This window comes from Muntiacus reevesi, chromosome 7, assembly GCF_963930625.1.
Source record: "Muntiacus reevesi chromosome 7, mMunRee1.1, whole genome shotgun sequence".
Lineage (NCBI taxonomy): Eukaryota > Metazoa > Chordata > Mammalia > Artiodactyla > Cervidae > Muntiacus > Muntiacus reevesi.
The window spans coordinates 44,726,931-44,749,867 of record NC_089255.1 but is presented as its reverse complement, the minus strand read 5'-3'; the positions used below and the strand labels follow the sequence as shown (position 1 = coordinate 44,749,867).

The 22,937-nt window shown below is 40.6% G+C and overlaps 1 protein-coding gene across 8 annotated transcripts in view; it reads right to left on the bottom strand.

The window, feature by feature from the left end:
* Nucleotides 1-7,308, bottom strand: part of HERC1 (HECT and RLD domain containing E3 ubiquitin protein ligase family member 1) — a 202,993-nt gene extending 195,685 nt beyond the window's left edge. For 7 of the 8 annotated variants that reach the window (XM_065941924.1, XM_065941925.1, XM_065941932.1 and 4 more), the window contains exon 1: nucleotides 7,140-7,307. The gene's annotated coding sequence lies outside the window, so the exon portion shown is untranslated. Of the gene's footprint in view, nucleotides 1-7,139 lie in introns of all 8 variants that reach the window. The other variant, XM_065941927.1, reaches the window with a different exon arrangement.
* Between the last annotated feature and the right edge of the window lie 15,629 nt (nucleotides 7,309-22,937).

Sequence of the window (22,937 nt, the reverse complement as noted above, 5' to 3'; positions counted from 1 at the left end):
GATCCCCTGGAGAAGGAAATGGCAACTCACTCCAGTATTCTTGGCTAGAGAATTCTATGGACAGAGGAGCCTGATCGGCTACAGTCCACGGCATTGCAAAGAGTTGGGCATGACTGAATGACTACCACACACACTACCAGTAGTAGCAATAGTAGAAATCACTTAAAATGAGAGAAAAAAAATTGGTGAACATAAGTTACCATTCGGTGGTAAACTTTTCATGGCTTCTCTATGTAATCAGTAAAATAAAGTGTTATTTGAGGTTTTCATACCACCAAAGGTGTTTTTTTAAGACTACACCAGACCTCTACTGATTCTATCAGAACTCACTATTTTCCTGAGAACATGAGTTCATCAAAAAACCATTAGAATGTAAGCTCCTCTAGCACAAGAATCTTTTTTTCATTAATCTGTTCCAAGCACCTGGAACAATGTCTTTTTGGGGGAAAGAACCTAAATCCCCAGCCTCACTGGGCAGAACAAGTTTCCTTGTAAGACGGGAATGTTTTTCATGTTGTCTTGGTTACTGGCACCACTAAAATCTGAGAGGATTATCCTAACCCAGAACTTCGAAGTCTAGATTTCACCTTCCTTAAGACTGGCCTTCTTTCATATGGAAATAAAACAGGTTCCAGATAAAGTCATTACTGGTCAAATAACTATCAAACCATAGTGTCAACAGGTCCTGTATGTCCTGTTCAAAATAACTAGCAGACAGTGTGAACCAATAATTAGTATCTCATACATACTCTAGAGGTAACAAAATTCTCCTCACAATTTCAGTTATCCTTTGTTAAACTCCGCAAGTATTTCAGAACAAGGTATTATGAATCAATGCAGCAACTCCATTAAATACAAAAGGTCTCAAATGAGCAATCCTAGCTAGACCAGGAAACTGCATTCTAGTCAATTTCCCCTACACAAAATAACCTACATGTATCAGTACAATATTAGTGGACAATATATTTCATTTTCAAGCTATCAGAATCTGCCAATGGGAGGCAATTAAGTGTCCTTTCACAACAGATTCAGGTCACTGAAATAACTGCAGGGCACTTTTTAAAATCAGTCATCTCTGACCAAAAAAAAAAAAAATTAGAAAGCACAATGACACGTTCTGTTGGTTAAGGCTGTGGTGAAAACAGGTGCTCTCATACATTACTGATGGGAATACAAATTAGTACAATCCTTCTGGAGAAAATTCTAGTAATATCTAGCAAAATTACATATGTACATAACTTTTGACCCAGCAATCCCATTTATAAAAATCTACCCTGAAGATATTAATGTATCTTTTACACTACAAAAATACACATACACAGGTCATGTACTACAAAATTGTTTATAAATGCAAAATATAAGCAGCAACCTAAATGCTCAAAGAAGAATGACTGAATAACTGAAGACACATCTACACAGAAGAGTACTATACAGCTATTTAAAAAAATGGAAAATATTTGAAAATCCTCTGGCGGTCCAGTGGTTAGGACTCAGCCTCAGCACTCTCACTGCTGGGGCCCCAGGTTCAATCCCTGCTCAGGGAATTAACATCCCATAAGCCACACAGTGCAGTCAAAAAATAAATTTTAAAAGTTTTAATTAAAAAAATAAGAATGCAGAATATCAAAAGACTGATTGCTTCAAAAGGATGAACTGTTGGGAGTGATTTCCAGGACACACTCTTACACTGAAAAAAGGTGCACAGAATATCTATACCCTGCCATTCTTCATATAAGAAAGGAAGGAAGGAAAAAAAAAGAAAGGAACTGGAAAACAGTTTGGCAGTTCCTCAGAAAGTTATCTTATGAGCCAGTAATTCCACTCCCAAATATATACCCAAAGGAACTGAAAACATGTCCACATAAAAACTTGTATCTGAATGCTAATAGCTAAAAAAAAAAAATGAAAATCAAATGTCCAATAAGTATGCATGGATGAGCAAAGTGTGGTATATTCATATAATGGAATATTATTCAGTCATAGAAAGGAATGAAGTACTGACACATCCTACAACATAGATGAACCAGAAAAGATTACGCTAAGTGAAAGAAGCTAGGCACAAAAGTCCACAAATTATATAATTCCACATTTACATAAAATGTACAGAATAGACAAATTCATACAAACAGAAAGCAGATGAGTGGTTACTAGTGGCTGGGGAAAGGGGAACAGGAAGTGACTACTAATGAATACAGGGTTTCGTTTCAGGGTAATGAAAATATTCTAAATTAGGTAGTGGTAATGGCTGCAAAGCCTTATGAACAGACTGAAAAACAATGATTTTGTACACTTCAAAAAAGGAGGCTTTGTGTTGTGTGAACTGTACCTCAATTCAAAAACCTGTACGCAGGGGGAAAAAGAAATGTAAAACACACACACACAATCTGTTCATTTGTGCAAAAGAGATAATGGAAGGATAAACCAGAAACTAAAAAAAACTGGTTACCTAAAGTCATGAAAAACAGGCAAAGGAAAAGGTGAGGGGAAGAGAATGGGAATAGGGTAGTAGGAATAAGAAGTGATAATTCTCTAAGTATATTTTAGTAATAGTAAAGCCCCATATACCAAAATAAATAAAAATCAACCCGAATTGGGGGAACCCAAAACAGAATACAAAGAGTAAGAACCTAACTGCATTACAGATGAATAATATAACCACACTAAAGGAAATGAGGAAGAAAAGAATTAACCTAAGTAACTTTGAAAAACAGTATGTTGACTAGATAATAGAAAGCTAAAGACAAGAAAAACCTTGTATACAAATAGTGCACTCTAATTGACAAATGTTCCTCAGAAGGGTGAGCAATTGGTCACTACTTGATGTGCATTATAAAATTGAACAAATAAATTGGTATACAGTATTACAGATAATGAAGCCAGGTTTCTCACCATTAGAAAAAAAAGTTACAAGTAAGAAAAGGTTGGGGAAAAAAAGGAAAAAAAACAAAAGGTTGGTATGAAACTTGTGGTGTTGGGACTGGAATAGAACATATAACTATGAACTCAAATATGGTTTTTATAAAGACAAATATAGAGATAAACATGTATATCTGTTTGCATATGTGAGCAGGTTAGTATATACATATATTTCTTTGCTCTGTCCTCTGAGGGCCTAGGAGCAATGACACCCTAGTGAGCATACCCAGCATTCAGGTCTTGATTGGTCTCCAAAAAGAGGAGTTGATTTCAGGACAGATACAAGGAAAATTACAAGATGAGCACAGACTATAGCCTGTGGTGCCAGAGTATAAGGAAGTGCTAAAACAAGTGTGGAGGCCAACTGGAATGAGTTCCTAATGGCCAAAACTGGAAGAATCTGAGCAACAAAATAATGACACTATTGGATGAGAATCTTTAGAATATATATCCATGAAGTCACACTTATCAAAATAGATAATTTAACAAATGAGGAAGGAACATCTCTTTCAGGAATGAGAGAAGTAAAAAATCAACAGCAGGAAAAAAATATCACAATAATAACTGCTGCAGACAATATATACCAATGGCTGCTAAAATCAGTGGGAGAAAATTTGAGGAGAAACAGTGTATCACCATAGTCTCCAACTATCTCCTCTAAGATTATGTATCAACTACAAAAAGAAGAAAAGTAACTTTATAGTGGAGAATACAGCAGAGTTCCCCTTAAGCAATCAAGGTTAAAATATCACCAGCAATAAGACACATCAACACCATGTACCCTCTAACATCATGCACTGAAGACACATCCCCTCTGTAGTTTTCTTGCAAACATACAGAACCCCAATCTCATCATATGAAAAACATGACAAACCCAAAATGAGAAAAATTATATAAAATAATGGACCAGTACTCATCACAAGTGTCAAGGTCATGAAAGAAAAGAAAAAACAGAGAAACTGTCACAGATTGGAGGAGAGGAGACAAGAAAGATGTAACAACTAAATGAAATGTGGGATCCTGGATTAGATCCTGGAAGAGGGGGGAAAAAAAAAAAAATATATATATATATATATATATATATATATATACTGGGGAAAAAACAGGTGACATTCAAATAAAGTCTGTAGTTTAATTAATAATATTTCACCAATGCGAATTTCCTGGGTTTGATCACTGTTATGTAAGTCCTCAACAGTCGAGGATGCTATGTGAAGGGAATCTGGAACCTTTTGTACTATCTTTGCAACATTTCTGTAAGTCTAACATTATTTCAAAATAGTTAAAAATAATTATGTGTGTGTGTGTGTGTGTGTGTGTGTGTTCAGTCATGTCTGACTCTTTGCAATCCCACTGACTACAGAGCCCACAGACTGTAGCCCACTAGGCTCCTCTGTCCATGGGATTTTCCAGGCAAGAATACTGGACTGGAGTGCCATTTCCTCCTCCAGATCTTCCCGACCCAGGGATCAAACTGGTGTCTCCTTTGTCTCCTGCAATGGCAGGCAGGTTCTTTATCACTGAGCCACCTGGGAATCTCAAAAGCTAAAAATAAATAAAGTCCATCAATTGATCATTTTATGCAACTTTCTTAATTCCTTGCTCAGGGATCTCATCTGGAATTTAACATTCCCATTAATTTAAAGGGTTCAGTAAGTGACAGCAGAGCAAACTAAAATCATAAAAATCAGATCTAGCATCTAAAAAGTAAATTACCTACTTTATGTTTTTTTACACCTTCTACATTTTTTAGTCAAAAAAAATCTGCTGCTGTTTTAACTTTACTGACTTTGCAAACTCCTTTTAAAATGAACAATTTTTACATTTTTAGTATCATGATAATCTGCGGTGTGTACCCATAATAACACATTCGTCTGTTAAGCCAAAGTTTTATTTACAAAAAAATTATCAATAGATTATAGTAAGTTTGTTACTTATTATTACACAGTTGTCAAACCACAAAATACAAGCTTTTTTTCACAAGTTAATTTGCTTTTATCCTAATACAAACTTCTCTCCACACCCTAAACCACAAAGTCATCATTTTTGTTAAGTTCTGAAAATCTGTATTTTAGGGAAAAAAAAAAAATCAGCTGTTCAATGTATGTAGTCTTTTTTTAAAAATTTCAAATATTGAGTAATTTAGTCTTTTTCTAGGAAAAAAATGCTTGGGACATTAGAATTCTATTTTATTATCTGCATCCTCTACTAACCAAACCAGCCTAATCAAGTCTTCTGAAATTGCTTCAATTAAATCAGATTTTCATATGTTTATATAATATTAACAAAGAGACTAAGTGACGTGTTCACATTTGCTTTCTCCTCCACACACCACCAGGATGGCTGCATTGGGAATGGAATACATGACCAGCAAATGAATGGGTAAGTGTCACATGCAAACAGCATGACTAGAAATTTAAGAAGCAAAGCGATAAGAACCTTAGAGAAAGCAAAATTCATAAAAAGTTTAGAATTATAAGAGGCCTTAATAGGTCACTTAATCCATTCCAATGACAACCCCAAATAGATGACGATCTATCCTACTTTTAAAAGCATCCAGAGTTTCAACATCCCTAGATGTCTCATTCTGCCATATACAACCATCACCTGACTTGAGGAAATTACTAAAGACTATTCTTTGCTCCACCTAATGCTTTCTTTCCTCAAATAATATAACAATACATTTTAACTCACTTCCAAGATTTATGAACTGTGTACAGGTGCTTAATACACATGTGTGTATATACATACACATATATGCGTACAGACACCTAGGACACTCAATTCTGCTTCCATAAACACTAACTAAAATCTACATAGTCAAAGGCACATGTCCATCCCATTCCAATCACAAAAGCACTAGGAAACAAACAATGTCACCTAATGCTTTTGGTCTAAAAATAACCACTGGAAGTCAATTTTATAAAATTTTATGGTAAATAGGTTTCTTCCCACCACGAATAATCAGTTTATTTGCTTTTCACAAACACCTTTACAGCACCGTCACCACAGGCAGAATTGTAAAAACACATATGTACTAGATCAAGTTGATGATAATTTTTAATGTTTTATTTTTCAAGAGCATTTAGCAAACAATCATTTTGGAAGAGGGCCCAATGAAAGAGATAGTGATGATAGAGTACAGCCAGTGCTAATGAAGAAGTAGCCAGTTTTTTAAGCAAGCAAGACTAAGAAGTGACTCAAATAAAACAAAACAGTTTCGCCAAGTCTCAATCAAGAATGATGCAAACACTATTTGAAAAAATTAAAATGTCTGTTAGGAAACAAACCAAAATGTTAAGCTTGACATGCTACCTCTGGAAATGGATTTACAAGGTTAGGTGAGTTTGCTCAGATTTGGTATTCCCTATTATTCTGAGAATACTTACTTTCTACAGTATTGCACAAATCGTTTTTAAATTAAGGCAAAGTCCGTCCCTGTGTTTTACAGCTCTCTACGATGCATAGCATGTCTTTTACATAACCTACTGGGAGAGGTGGGAGGTGGTATCAGCTCTGGTCCTCCTCGTGTCTCCCATGAACCTGCTACCCATCACAAAAAAGGTTTCACCATGTTCTTTGAGACAGCTCCTGTCATCATCCTCCTCGTCTCACCCCAGGGACTTAACAATGCATCTCTTCTCCTCTCCTGGTAGCAGAAGCTTTATAAATTATGAGGCGGAAGATTCGGAGAAAGGTTTACCAGATGATGAGCCTTCCCCACCCAAAAGGCATAGAAAAGGGTTGAAAGGCACGTCGTCCCAACCTCCACCCCTCAAAAGGGAGAGGATAACGGTGGGGCACCTCGGATCCCGAAAAAGAGTCGGGCCGTCACTCCACCCCACCCCACCGCCCGCCCCGGTCCAAGCCCAGGCCAGGGGCGGGGCTCTCGTTAGCGGATAAAGGGGTGGGGAAGAAGGTCAGCGATGCGACCACCGAGGGCCGAGGGACAGGTAGCAAGTCGCTGGAGGGGCGGGTCCCTCCGCCCTCTGGGGCCGGCAGCTCGGCTTCTAACGCGGCTCTGCAGGCGTCTGGGCGGCAAGAAGCCTCAGGGGGCAGGGGAGCCGCACCGCGCCAGGAGAGTTTCCTCAGGCCTCCGCTTGCCGCCCACCCGGGACCCCTGCGGCCCCTCTCCGCGGTGGCTCCCGAACGGCTCCGGCCGGCCATGCCGGGCCGGCGGTACGCACGCACAGGCGGCCAGGAGAGCAGAGAGGAGGCGTTACCATATGCGGCTCCAGAACTGACGGGGCTGGGACAGGGCTCCGGCGACCCGCGGTAGCGGCTGCGGTGGCCGCGTCCTTTATTTTTGCTGCAGCAGCGGCGACTTGTCAAAGGGAAAGACGTAAGAGGCGGCGGCAGCGGCGGCAGGCGAGTCTCGCGGGACTTGAGCTGAACTCTCGCGCAGTTTGGAGCCCTAGCCCCGCCCACCAGGCCCAGCGCGGGAGGCGAGAGCGACTGGGGGAGGAGCGCACGGGCGAGGTTGCTGGAGCACGGCAGAAGGGAGGGGGATTTAATAGATGGGGGTGGGGAGCCGAGCTTCTGGGAACACCCCGCCGCGGCGCAGCCCTCACCTTTCAGTCCTCGCGGAGTCTGCACTGCTCGGATTCCGCCTTTGAACACAGTTAGGGGCGTTTCATAAAGGGCAGTGAGGAGTAGGGGGGCGGCCAGCGCGTCCCCTTTTCCTCGTGGTGGGCGTGGAAGACCCACCGCCCCGCCACCTGGTGCTGCGGGATGGAGGGACGCCGGGAAAAACTGGCTGCAGGGGTTGGGCAGCCACACCCCTTTATCTCGGACGCGCGCGACGCGCTCAGTGTGCATTATCTCCCACGACAACCAGCTCAAGACTTCTGGCCGGTCTGGTTCAGTCACATGAAAGCGTTTCACTTGACTGAGTTCTAGCTTATTATTCGTGTCTTTGCGCTGCAGGAATGCCAAAACCCCGCAGACGCTGGGACCTGCGACACGACTCTCAATTTTTTTTTTTTTTCCCTCCTGAGCAACACGGGTAAATTATGACCTTGATCTTGACCTCTACAATGAAGTCTGAGTGAAGAGATCATGACTGGCTTAGTCATCATTGTGTCCCCCAGCACCTAACACCTGTCCAGGTGCTCACTAGATTGTCGAATGACATACCTGGCCGCTTCTTCCTTCTGTACCTGTTCTTACTCCAAGACTGCATTTTTAGCCAAATCCTGGTATCCTTCGTTGAAAATTTTCTAACAAGCACCAATATGTGTCATTGACTGAGATCATGGAGCTGATCTTTGCCCTCACAGTCTAACTGGACACATGAGGAATGTGCAACATACAGGCCATGTAGATGTCACTAATGTAAAAAAATTGTGGTATAGGCAGAAAAGGGAGTGCTTGCCCCATGGATATATGGGAAGCAATTTAGCCCAAGAGTTACTTGACTGTCAAATGATTTATCTCACTGTCAGACATAGGTGAGAGGGAATTCTGGAGTCCCACTCACCAGGTATGTGACTTTGGACAAGTTGCTTGACCTCTCTGAACCTCAGAGGGCCTTTATCTGTTAACTCATAATGTTAGTTCTTATTATCACAGGGAGTCTGTGAAGAATAAAATATATATAAGTCTCTTGACACATTAATCAATCATTAAAGGCTAAGCCTTATTGTGTGTATAACTTTCTAAGTTTCTACCTGTGAAATGTATGACTATTTTTGGTAAACTAGATGTGAGGAAGTGGGTATCTGAAAGTGATGTCATTGTTGCCAGTGCTTTATGATCTGGGTATTGTGTGTAAAGCTGAAATAAGGTTAACACGCTCCCTTGCCAGCCTCATTTTAGCTTGTTGATGATGTAGGCATCAGTTTGCCACTCGAAGCATCCCATAACACTCCATTTTTCTTGGATTTGTAAAACTTCACTGGAACTCCACTTACTTTAAAGGTCAATTGAGACATTCTTTCCTTTGCCCTCTCTGTAGCTTCCCACCTCGGGACAGTGTGGAAAAGAGAAAGGGATACAATTGACTCCAATTGCATGCAATTATGAAATACAAATAATATCAGCAAGTAAGCCCTGAATTCCTTTCACCCTCACCTTCATCACTCCCCCGCTTTCCTGGCCACTCTTTAATACTCAAATCAAATCAACATCTGCTGGGGACTTCGCCGGTGATTCAGTGGCAGGGGGCCTGGGTTTGATCCCTGGTCAAGGAACTAGACTAAAAAATTTTCATGCCAAAACTAAAAGATGCCGTATTCCGCAGTGAAGATCGAAGATCTAATGTGTCACAACTAAGACCCGGTGCAACCAAATAAATATTTTTTAGAAACAACAACAAAGAAAAACATATACTGAAGTCTCATAATCAGCATCACACTCCAAATTCTACCAGTTGATTTTATTCAAATTTCCCCTGGAGAAAAATGTTGGAGATGAGGGGATGGGGTCATGGGGAGCTGGTGGAAATAAAGGGAACTAAAAGCCAAGGCCTCATCTTTATAGGCTCCTGCCCTGATCTTGGAGCTATACACTCTGACCACCACAATCAGCTACATCTTTTCTCACACACACATCATCCCTATCTCATACCACATACTCCACAACCCTACAACTCAACCAGGAGGTCCCAGATAGAGGAAGTGGAAAATCAACAGAAAAATACATTTTTTTCATCTTTCATCTGCATATGGGGAATATGATGCAAAGAGCTGACTCATTTGAAAAGACCCTGATGTTGGGAAAGATTGAGGGTAGGAGGAGAAGGGGACGACAGAGGATGAGATGGTTGGATGGCATCACTAACTCAATGGACATGAGTTTGGATAAACTCTGGGAGTTGGTGATGGTCAGGGAGGCTTGGTGTGCTATGGTTCATGGGGTCGCAAAGAGTCGAACAGGACTAAGTGACTGAACTAAACTGAAATAAAAAGTGGGGCTAAGTCAGAGGTGAAAGGAACCAACAGAGGAGTGAAGGGTGGAGGCAAAACAGGGAGAAAGTTGAAAAGGTTCAGGGGGTAAGTTTGTTTTGGGCTCCAGAGCAGGAATCCACAGTCGTGAGTCCTGGTGTCTCCTGAAATTGCAGCTTATCTGCCCTCAGTTTACACAGCCTTTCTGGATCTCCTCTAACATCTGTAAATAGGGCCAATAATGGATATCTTGCCTGCCTTGGGGTATCATGGGAGTCAAATAACACAGGAAAGTACTTGTAAGCCTAAAACTCTGCAGATATGATGCATTATTTTCATTCATTCATTTAACAGATCTTTGTTGAATGCCTATCATAAATCAGGTACTTGTGCAAGACACAGAATATATTAAGTTGAGCAAACTTTAATACCTACCTTCAATGAGTTTATGGTATAATGGGAGGGGAAAGGGAAGAAAATTGATTAGTATAATACAGTGTGAGGAGACTGAAAGTGACAAGGGTATGGGGGGAAGAATTGAGTGAGAGGAAGGCTGAACAGGGCTGAAACACTTCTTGGAGAAGGTTTAGAAGGCTAGCACACATGAGGATCCAGCCCATTTCCTAGAGTGATTCATAAATCAACTCCAAAATAACTTCAAGAAATTGCTTTGTTGTGGGTTGTGAATTTTGCTTTGTTCAAATAAAACTCACATCTCCTAAACAATTAGAAAAGAGCCTTTGATGTGGAGTCATTGTATATACCCATTAGCTTTGAAGAAAGATGGAATTAATGGAGGGAAAAATCAGTGGTATCTTCATTAGAAACATTTTGTTCTTACAGCTTCTGTTTAAACACCAGGGAAGGAGAATACATTCCCCTTCAAGTACTTGGTCTCCAGGAGTTTCCTTCAGCCAGTCTTTCTGATCCAAGTAATACTGCCCATCAGAGAGGCTTTTCCAAAATGTGAAAACAATACCTTATTTGTATGTGTTTCTTTATATCCCACTTTTTTTTTTTTTTTCACAAAAAGACTTTTAGATAGATATCAGCACTATCCTTAAGCATGTTCCAAGAGAGTGTATGTATTATTCAATTACTTCTCACATTTATTGGTGCCTGCTGTGTATAAGATTTCATGCTGAAACTACAGGCTGTACGAAGCAGGTCCATGCCATTTGGGTCCTGAAAAGTGAAGATGGAGATAAATGTCCATGAAAAGATAGCTAAATTACCAACAATGTGGATTCCATTCCCCTGTAATTTTTGTTGGAGGAATGAGCAAAATTGTAAAGTTAGACACCCAACTTCTGAAACTCATTTACCTTACCACTCCACAAGAGAAGCAGGATCCAAAGGAAGGTTGAGATATTTATTGTAACTTGATATTTATAGATGTATGACAGATATTTTAGTAGGTCCTCTGGAATACATCATTCTTTAAACAGAGTATAACCCATTGCAATTTTCTCTGGGTACTCATAAAATTGGAAACTGACCAAACCCAAGGACTAATTAAAATTATTCTGGAAGACAAAGACTTGCATGGAACAAACAAAACCAGCCATCAATAAAAAGCAGTATGATATGAGCTAAAAGAATGTGCAGAAAACAAATAGTCTCAAAAAAGAGATTTTTAGACAGAACTTCACCCTGGAGCTGATAGCTAAATAGAAAAAGTTACATATTCTGATAATAATGTATTCTCAAAATATCAACCTCCAGGTCACAAAAGTTGCCTAGAATTTTTGTTAAGTGTATCTACATATGAGAACACACTCCATACCTATTTTCTCCCACTCGGTACATCTTTTCTCCCTAACGAATCATTGATCTGCCAAAGAGATTTCAAGGGAAGCAGGGATACTAAAAATAGGACCACAAGTTTGACAGGTAGTTCTTTTGGAAATGGAGTCCCTTGTCATTGAATGCAAACTTTACAGAGTTCCCACTAGAAATTCACATTCTAAGTGAAATATCACCTATAGCAGGACCACTCATTATCTCACGAGTATTCACTGCCCTCATTAGTTCCTTAAGGGTGTAATTCAATTACCATTTTTAGGTAAATTAGCTTATTTTTACAACAGCTTGTGAGTGTTGTTTCATCAAAACACAACTGCCTGAGGCAGTTTTTCTCACTCAGCAACAGGCAATGGAACATTCATCCTGAGGAAAGAAAATGAAACTACAGTGGGGAAAAGGGTGCCTCCATTGAGAAGGGAAGAAGGGAACATGTATACAATTCTGCCCATACCAGACACTACGGTAGCACAGTGGGAATAAGATGAACAAGGCATATCTTTGCTCTAGAAAGAAAGTAGTAGAGCAGAAGTATATAGGAATAATTGTAACACAAGTTATTAATAGAAAGTTCTGAATACCATAAAAGAAAGTGACAGAAACTTGCTGCCTGAACTTGCTTGGCAAAGAAAAGGAGAAGAATTAGCTTAACGAATCCAAAAAAATGTCAACAGTCAAAATCAGATAGTGGGGGACAGTAAACCAGGGCTTCGGGAACTTGTAGAACCAAGAACTTCAGCCCCATCAGAATTCCCTTGCTGCATCTTTGCTTCCCTTGTTGCACCGGCTTCAGTTTCTTTCAAGACTGACTTTCTTCATATATCAGGAAATACAGCACCCCCAAGTTTTCCATCTTACTATTTCCACCATTAGAAAGGGACTATCATTCTTAATTCAAGTTTGAAATTAAGAGGGAAAACGTGCTGATTGGCCAGGCTAGGATCAGTGCCCTTCCCTAGGACAATCCCAGGGGGCCAAGAGGAAGTGCAGTGCAAGGTACGACATAGATATACATCTTAGTATTCGCTAATGGTTTGAGAAGTGGGAGATGTGTGTGGAAAAGCAGCTGAATCTTGTAAGGCTGTGCTCTGGGAGCTGGAAGGACTGAAGTTAGCATCTATACAAGGAGCAGATCAGGAGATCAGGAAGGGAGGAACTGTTTTGTCCCAAAATTATGGTGAACATTCACTGGACTGTTAGGTTAAAACAGGGTTAAAATTTTGGTACTTGTTGCAATTGATTAGTGCTTTGTTATTTCAATCAGATGTTGTAAAACAGAGTGGGTCTCTCACATTGACTTGGTATATTGCACAGCAAGATCTAGGATGGTTCTTCAGCCTTTTAGCTGGGTGACTTTAGGTGAATATCTTAACCAACCTGAGCCTGAATTTCTTCACTGAAAATAATAGTATAAGGACAGCTAACATCCATTGAGGGAAGGCCCTGGTGGTTCAGTGGTAAAAAATCCAAGTGCCAATGCAGGAGATGTGGGTTCGATCCCTGGGTTGGGAAGATCCTCTGGAGAAGGAAAAGGCAACCCACTTCAGTATTTTCTCCTGGGAAATGCCATGGATGAGTTGCCTGGCAGGCTATATATATAGTCCATGGGGTCACAAGAGTCTGACTCGACTTAGGAACTAAACCAACACCAGCATCATTTATTGAATTTAAGTGTTCTAAGCACCTTTCAAACACTATTTCATCTAATCCTCAAAACAACCCTATAGGACTCTATAAATATGTGATAGAAATCCCCACTCACAGGATTATTGTAAAGATTAAAGAAACCATGGAAGTTGCAGAGCCTGTTTGCCAGGCACACAGCCAGTACTCAATAAATCATTATTTTTAACTATCTGTTTCCCAGAAAAGGAAACTCCCCTCATTTCCTGATTGCCTTGGGCACCAAAAGCTGATATTTTGAGAAAACAGAAAACAAACTAAGGGAAGAACTCTATGACTCCTTATCTCTGACATAGAGGGGGTTAGTTAGGCTTGACTTAATGGGGCTAAAACAGGCCAGGAAGAGAAATACTATAGAATACTAGAAAGTAGGATATTGAGAAATGTGGTTGTGGAATACCAACTGAATGAAACTGGGCTAATTTTCTCTTTGTTTCTATTTAAAAGGATAAAATTTCCCCTCAAAACTTTCATCTGTATTGCTGATCTAAAGAGTCATTTGAAATTTCTCTTCTCTTTGACCTGAATGTTGTCAAATGACTGCGATTATTCAACTAAGGGAAGGAACTAACATTCATTGAGAAAAACCAATGTGCTTGGGTTCTTTACTGAGCTCTTTAGATACATTAATATCTTTTACTTCCACCACCATCCAGTAAGGCGAGCATTTTCTCTGCATTATATAGATAAGGAAACTGAGGCTGAGAATTTAGAAGTGACTTGGTGCAGGTCACCAGCTGGAATTCAAACACAATTCTGTCTGACATCAAAGCCTAAAATACAAAATAGTAAGTCCCAGGACTTCCCTGGTGATCCAGTGGCTAAAACTCCATACTCCCAATTCAGGGCATCCAGGTTCAATCCCTGATCAGGGACCTAGATTACACATGCTGCAATTAAATCCCAGTGCAGCCAAATATAAATAAACAAATAAAATAGTAAGTCCCACTTTCTTGCCAGAAAGAGATATTCAAGGCATGTATACTGCCAAAACCTGAGAAAAATGGTGAAATAATAGATGCTCCTCAACTTCTCCTTCCCCTACCCTTTCTCCCATGGCCATCCTCCTCTTATTTTTGACAACACCTGGGCTCCAGGCTGTCTCCTCATCAACATGTATTGTGTCTGTCCTTTCCTGCACTTTACCATAGCAGTATTGTGTCCTAAAGTATGCTCATCTCTCTAGTTAACACATCTGCATTCTAAATTGGGCTTTCTGGGAGTATGGCACTAATATTAAGAAATAATTTTTTTTTAAAAAGAGAGAAATCAAATGATGGAAATTTCAGAAACTGGAAGAGGGGACTGGATCAGACCAGAGACAAGTAGGCCTTTGAGAGCTCCCCAGGTTGCGCCACATAACTCTTCACCCCACCTCACACCCCAGCTGTGAGTTCCCTGAAAGCTGAGCCAGGGGCTGTCCTGTGCAGTGCCTGAAAATCAGTAAATATGGAATGAATGAATAAATGAAAGATACTTGAAACACATGACTTCCCCTTACTTCAGACCAACCCAATGAATGTGCCGGCTGTTCAGGTGACAGGATCTTTAGCCTCCTTTGGCAGAAGATTCCTTCCCATCCCCTCCCTCAGTGAGCTCTGCCAACTGCAGATGAGATTACAATGAAACATGTCTTAGTGAATGACAATGGACCCCACCGTTATGAAATATGGAATAAAGCTTTCAAAAGCACAAAGAGAATGAAGAACAGGTTTGCCTGTGTGTGGCAGTGAATGTGAGTTACTGCAGACAGTTGAAACCAACACCAAAAATCCAACAGGACCATCAGTTTCTTGAGAAATATTCAACAAAGACTAGTCAAGATCCTTTTGACTTGTGGATGGACTCCTGATTGCAAACCAAAGCAGTAGAAATAAAAAGGGACTTTACTGATTCATATATCTGAAGATTTCATGGGTATATCAATCTTCAGGAATGGCTGGACGCAGGTTATTAAGCAAGATGATTATGGAATTTAGTCTCACATTCGGTCTCTAGACCCTGCATTCTTCCGGGGTGGCTTCATTCCCAAAGTAGCTCTCTGCATATGGAAAGAATCATGACACCTAACAGCTCCAGACTTCTATGTTGTGCTTAGAACTCTTTAAAAAATATACTAATGAAAAACAAATGAAACCCCAAAATGCATAGCACAATCTAAGGTGAACATTCTTATCACCACAATTGGATCAAGAAACAGAATCTTGCCATCTACTTCAGAAGCCCCATACATGGTCCCCTTTCTAATCACAACCCTCCCCAGATCCTGATTTTTATAATGACCACCCAAATGTATATCCCTAAACTGAACTTTAGTCTTGCCCATTCCAAGTTGATATATCTCTAAATCTCTTTCAACCCTTATCTCTCACTCTATCCCTTTACTTAATCTGTTGAAGAATGCTTTTGACTTGCACAAACGCCCAGTCTAAATTTTACTGACTGCATGTTCCCGATGCAGTTTGACATATTTCTCTGCCCCCTAAATTTCCTGCAGATATGTAGCTGCATTCAGAGACTGGATTAGACTCAGGTTTGATCCCTTTTGGCAAGACTATAAGCAATGTTTGGCAAGACCACAGGAAGCACACCATGCCTTTTTAAGATGTTAATATCTACTGATGTCTAATATCCAAATTTACTAATTCACTGAGGGTTCCTGAATGATGATGTTCTAATTCAAGGATTAGCAAACTATGGCCTGTAGGCCAAATCTGTCAAACTTCCCCTGTTTTTATAAATAAAATATTATTGTCAGGAAGTGACAGTCAGGCCTGAAATGGCAAACCCCATCTCTTTGTATGCACCAGGCCTCCAGTTCCCTCTGAGGTCCTGGAATCTGCCTGGGACTAGATCAAGGTATAGTTTCCCAAAAGTCACAGACTTTTGAATATACAAACTTTCATCCTTCTCCTTGAGATAGCAAGGACTCTCCTTTCACTCTCTCTGCTTCCAGCTATCCCACTCTGGAACACTTAACCTCTCTCTGTACCTTCAGAATAATCCCCTCAAGATGCTCAATCTTTTGGAAACCAAACCTCAGACAGCAGGCTGCCTTAGGTAACTTCTTCTACCTTCTACATTCTTCTACCTTCTAACTATGGGGCTTCTAGAAGCCCCATAGTTCAAGCTTCTTCTGAGATGGGAAACCCAAAGTCTGCCCACCTGCTTAGCACAAAGAAGGAAAATCCCAAGAATAAATAACAACAGCAATAAAAGACTGTCATTCTTTCTAATCCTCCCACAACAGCAGAAGCAAAATACAGCATCTCAATAAATTTTCCTGCCACAACTTCTCTGCTACCATATACAAAAGAAAGGGTTATCTTGACTTCTCTGGTAGTTCAGTGGATAAGAATCTGCCTGCCAATGCAGAGGACACAGGTTTGGTCCATGACTGGCAGGAGTCCACACACTGCTGAGCAACTAAGGCGGTGTGCCACAACTACTGAGCCCATGCGCTAGAGCCCATAAGCTGCAACTACTGAAGCCTGTACACCTAGAGTTTGTGCTCTGCAACGAGAGAAGCCACTGCAATGGGAAGACTGCACACATCACGATGAAGAGCAGCCCCTGCTCACTGCAACTAGAGAAAGCCCGTGCAGCGACGGAGACCCAGCCCAACCAAAAAGCAATCAATTAATTTTAAAAATAAAAAAAGAAAGTGTTATCTGGTTATTCCATATCTTTATGAATCCCCTCTTCTTGCAAATAATGGAAAACTCACTCAAATTCATTGAAGGAAAATAGGGAGTCTATTAAAAGGACCCAAGGGCAGGAGTAGAATGTCTTCACTCATGAGGAATGAGAGCCAGGACCAGGAGAGCTGCCTCTGAGCAGCCTCAACCCTCACAGTATCCCCATCCTGCCTCTTGTTTTGCATCTGCTCTATTCTCCTTACTTTACAAACCACCTCTCCTTGTTTCTTGTCCCCATGACAGAAAGCACCCATCCTGTGGCTCCCAGTTTATGTCTTCTCAATACAAAAGCCCAGCAGATATTCAGGTCAAAGTTATTAGATGAACAAATCTGCTGGCTCCACCTATGGAATGTGCAGACATTCCCAAATGACCACACCTAGCTCTAAGGGAGGTTAGATTATGTGGTCTCTAACTGGATGATCATTGGCTTGGGGTGGGATCTACTACTAAAAGGAGAAGGGGGGGCAGGGGGGGGCAAGTGGCGGGTGGGGAATAGCTCCTAGAGATAGTTAACTGCCTCTCCACACAGTCCATATCAAATGTTCAGTTGTTTAAGACAAAGATGGGTAAGGCACTTCTTGAAGATAAGGCCAAAGAAATAGCATAGATCTCACTCATGCAGGGAGCTATAACGAAAGAGAAAGTGACACCAACAGGAAATATTGTGTGATCTCTCTTATGCATGGAATTGTGGATGAAGAATGTCACGTGCCATTTCAGTAAACAAAGGATGCTGCAAACATGAAGCCATCAGGCACTGCAGTCGCCCCTGCTGGTGTACCCTGAGGCAAGTTCAGGATGGAGAAAAACAGGGTACTGGTCCTAAATAGTTAAGATACCTATCAAAGGAATCATTTCAGTAAGCCCAGACTCTTGCATCTTCTATTTCTTTGCACTGATAACTGAGGAAGGCTTTCTTATCTCTCCTTGCTATTCTTTGGAACTCTGCATTCAAATGTGTATATCTTTCCTTTTCTCCTTTGCTTTAGCTTCTCTTCTTTTCTCAGCTATTTGTAAGGCCTTCTCAGACAACCATTTTGCCTTTTTGCATTTCTTTTTCTTAGGGATGATCTTGATCACTGCCTCCTATACAATGTCATGAACCTCTGTCCATAGTTCTTCAGGTACTTTGTCTATCAGATCTAATCCTTTGAATCTATTTGTCACTTCCACTGTATAATCGCATGGGATTTGATTTAGGTCATACCTGGATGGTCTAGTGGTTTTCTGAATTTCACAATCAGGAGTTCATGATCTGAGCCAAAACCAGCTCCAGATCTTGTTTTTGCTGACTGTATAAATCTTCTCCATATTTGGCTGCAAAGAATAAAATCAATCTGATTTTGGTATTGACCATCTGGTGATGTCCATGTGTAGAGTTTTCTAAGTCTTCCCTTGTCTTGTGTTGTTCTCTTGTATATTGTCTCTTGTGTGGTGTTCTGTTTTATTGACTATGCCAAAGCCTTTGACTGTGTTGATCACAACAAACTGTGGAAAATTCTTCAAGAGATTCTTCCAGACCACCTTACCTGCCTCCTAAGAAATCTGTATGCAGGTCAAGAAGGAACAGTTAGAACCCAACATGGAACAACATACTGGTTCCAAATTGGGAAAGGAGTACATCAAGGCTGCATATTGTCACCCTGTTTATTTAACTTAAATGCAGAGTACATCATACAAAATGCCGGGCTGGATGAAGCATAAGCTGGAATCCTGGAAGAATGCTGGGAGAAATATCAATAACCTCAGATATTCAAATGACACCACGCTTGTGGCAGAAAGTGAAGAGGAACTAAAGAGCCTCTTGATGAAACTGAAAGAGGAGAGTGAAAAAGTTGGCTTAAAACTCAACATTCAGAAAACTAAGATCATGGCATCCAGTCCCATCACTCCATGGCAAATAAATGGAGAAACAATGGAAATAGTGGCAGACTTTATTTTCTTGGGGTCCCAAATCACTGCAGATGGTGACTGCAGCCATGAAATTAAAAGTTGCTTGCTCCTTGGAAGAAAAGTTATGACCAACGTAGAAATTGTGTTAGAAAGCAGAGACATTACTTTGCTGACAAAGGTCCATCTAGTTAAAGCTATGGTTTTTCCAATAATCATGTATGGATATGAGAGTTGGCCTATAAAGAAAGCCAAGTGCCAAAGAATTGATGCTTTTGAACTGTGGTGTTGGAGAAGACTCTTGAGAGTCCTTTGGACTGCAAGAAGATCCAACCAGTCAGTCCTAAAGGAAATCAGTCCTGAATATTCATTGGAAGAACTGATGCTGAGGCTGAAACTCCAATCCTTTGGCCACCTAATGTGGAGAACTGACTCCTTGGAAAAGACCCTGATCCTGGGAAAGATTGAAGGCAGGAGGAGAAAGGGATGACAGAGGATGAGATGGTTGGATGGCATCACCAACTTGATGGATATGATTTTGAGCAAGCTTTGGGTGTTGATGATGGACAGGGAGGCCTAGTGTGCTACAGTCTGTGGGGTCACAAAGAGTTGGACACAACTGAGCAACTGAACTGACTGACTTGCATCTTCTCATACAAAGAAACACACTAAAATCTTTAACTTTAGATGTCTGTTTTTGTGACCAGCAGTAATCTTTTGATGTTTGACTGCATGAATTTTTTTTTCCTCCCAGTGAAAATGCCTCTATATCCTGGCTCCTCCTTCACCTCCTTGGAACAGTTCCTCAGAGCTAGCTGAAAAGCTGATTCCCAGGTTATAGTCCTCAGTAGTGCCTCAAATAAAGCATAATTCTCAACTATCAGGATGCATTGTTTTTCACATTAGATTTTAGATTTAAAAGAATCTTAAAAAACCTAACTCATTAAAAAAAAACAAAACAAAACACCTAACTCATGGAAACAGAGCATAGAATAAAGCCTATGAGAGGGTGGGGGTGAGGGGGGAGAGGTAATGTTTGTCAAAGGGCACAAACTTCCAGTTAGAAGATGAATAAATTCTGGGGATGTAGAATTGTCAAAGCCATTCTAAGGAAAAAGAATAAGCAGGAAGCATAATCCTTTAGGCTTCAGACAACAGTACAAAGCTACAGTAATTAAGACAGCATGGTATTGGCACAAAAACAAACACGTGAAAAAAGAAAAAAAAACACGTGGATTGATGGAACAGAATAAGGAGCCCAGAAATAAACCCACACACCTATGGTCAATTGATCTTTGACAAAGAAGGCAAGAAGGAGAAAATGAGAAAAGACAGTCTCTTAAGCAAGTAGTGTTAGAAAAGCTTGGCAGCCACAGATAAATCAGTAAAGTTATAACACACACTCACACCATACACAAAAATAAACTCAAAATGACTTCAAGACTTAAATATAAGACTTGATCCCATAAAACTCCTAGAAGAGAACATAGGCAAAATATTCTCTGTCATAAATCATACCAACATTTTCTTAGGTCAGTCTCCCAAAGCAATAGAAATAAAAGCAAAGGGAAACAAATGGAACCTAATCAAGCTTATAAGCTTTTGCATAGCAAAAGAAACTATAAACAAAACGAAAAGACAATCTATGGGCTGAGAGAAAATATTTGCAAATGATGTGACCAACAAGGGCTTAATTTTCAAAGTATACAAACAGCTCACACACTCAACAACAAAACAGACAACACAGTCCAAAAGATGGGCAGAAGACCAAAAGAGACATTTCTCCAAAGAAGGCATACAGATGACCAACAGTTACATGAAAGATACTCAACATCCCTAATTATTGCTGCTGCTGCTGCTGCTGCTGCTAAGTCACTTCAGTCGTGTCTGACTCTGTGCGATCCCATAGACGGCAGCCGCCAGGCTCCCCTGTCCCTGGGATTCTCCAGGCAAGAATACTGGAGTGGGTTGCCATTTCCTTCTCCAATGCATAAAAGTGAAAAGTGAAAGTGAAGTCACTCAGTCGTGTCCGACTCTTAGCGATCCCATGGACTGCCGCCTACCAGGCTCCTCCGTCCATGGGATTTTCCAGGCAAGAGTACTGGAGTGGGGTGCCATTGCCTTCTCCCCCTAATTATTAGAGAAACGCAAATCAAAACTACAGTGAGGTACCACCTCACATTGGCCATTTTAGAATGGCCATCATTAAAATGTCTACAAATAACAAATGCTAGAGAGGGTGTGGAGAAAAGAGAACCCTCCCACGCTGTTGGTGGGAATGTAAGTTGGTGTAGCCACTATACAAAACACTATGGAAGTTCCTCAAAACACTGAAGAGCTGTCATATGATCTAGCAATTTCACTCTTTGACATATATCCAAACAAAACTGTAATTCAAAAAGATTCATGCACACCTGTGTTCATAGCAGCACTATTTACAATAGCCAAGATGTGGAAACAACCCGAATGTCCATCAGCAAGTGAATGGATGAAGAAGATGTGGTGTATATATAGATATCACTCTGTCAGCACAGGAGGAAGTCACAAACCTGGTGACGCACACCAGAGCCAGTGCACAGGAGACATCTGACTCCGGTATTTAGCAGCATGAGGAAGACAAGTAAGTGCTAAATCTAGCTGCCTACCCATGGTATTAGATTTATTGGAGATTTTTTTAAAAGTAGGTTTGTTGCAGGAATTCCTTGGCAGTCCAATGGTAAGAACTAGGTGCTTTCACTGCCAGGGGCCTGAGTTTGATCCCTTGTCAGGGAAGGGATCTTAGTTAAGATCCCACAAGCCATGTGCCACCTCCCCCACCCTCCTCTCCCACAAATTTAGGTGTTTTGAAGGGTTTCTGGTGTAATTTCTAAAAGAGGAGAAACACTCATTGAAATTTTGCAAACCTGTGTTTTGTACCAACATCCCCAGTATTTGGGGCTTCCCAGGTGGCACAGTGGTAAAGAATCTGCCTGCCAATGCAGGAGACAAGAGAGACTCCGATTTGATCCCTGGATTGGGAAGATCCCTTGGAGTAGGAAAATGGCAATCCACTCCAGTATTCTTGACTGGAAAATTTCATGAACAGAGAAGCCTGGCGGGCTACAGTCCATGGGGTCGCAAAGAGTCAGACACGACTGAACACACACACAAAGTACACACATCACTTACATGTGGAATCTAAAAATGACACAAATGAATTTATGACAAAACAGAAACAGATTTACAGACATAGAAAGCAAACTTATGGTTACCAAAGGGAAAGGAGAGGAGTGATAAATTAGGAGTTTGGGATTAGCAGATACAAACTACTTTTCATAAACAGATAAACGACAAGGCCCTACTGTATAACACAGGGACCTATATCCAATATCCTGTGATAAATCATAATGGAAAAGAATATGAAAAAGAATATATAGGTATAACTGAATCACTTTGCTATATATTGTAAATCAACTATATTTCAATTAAATAAAAAAACCTCTCTCCACAAAAGAAATGGTAATTATGTGATATAATGAGGATGTTCTCAAGTCAATTTTAATCCATATGGCTAGGTTATTTTCTCAAAATGACTATCAGGCTGTTTCTGTCCCCAAACTGACAAGTGCTGCATGTTATCAGTGTTTTCAAGTTTTACCAATCAAATCACTGTTCTAATACACATCTCCCTAACTACAAGTGAGTTTGCATTTCATCTCAGGTTGAAGCAGGTTAAGTATATTGCCTGTTTGTTGCTTTGGCCATGGCCTCAGCGCACAGTGGCTTGTGGAGTCTTTTAACCCACCTCACTGTGGAAAGTCTGAGAATGAGTGTAATTCTACCTCTCACGCTCAGCAGCTGCACCACTCCCTGTATATTTGTGCAGCCCTTCTGGAAAACAATTTGTCAAAGTGAGATGCTCTTACCTTTAACCCAGCAACCCCTCCTCTGGGAGTCTTGTCTTATAGAAATAATCTAACTGATAGAGAAAATTATTTGCACAAAAAGTGTTCATTTCAGCATTATTTATAATGAGGAATTTAAATAGCAACCTAAGTAGCCAACAGTATTTAATTAGGGT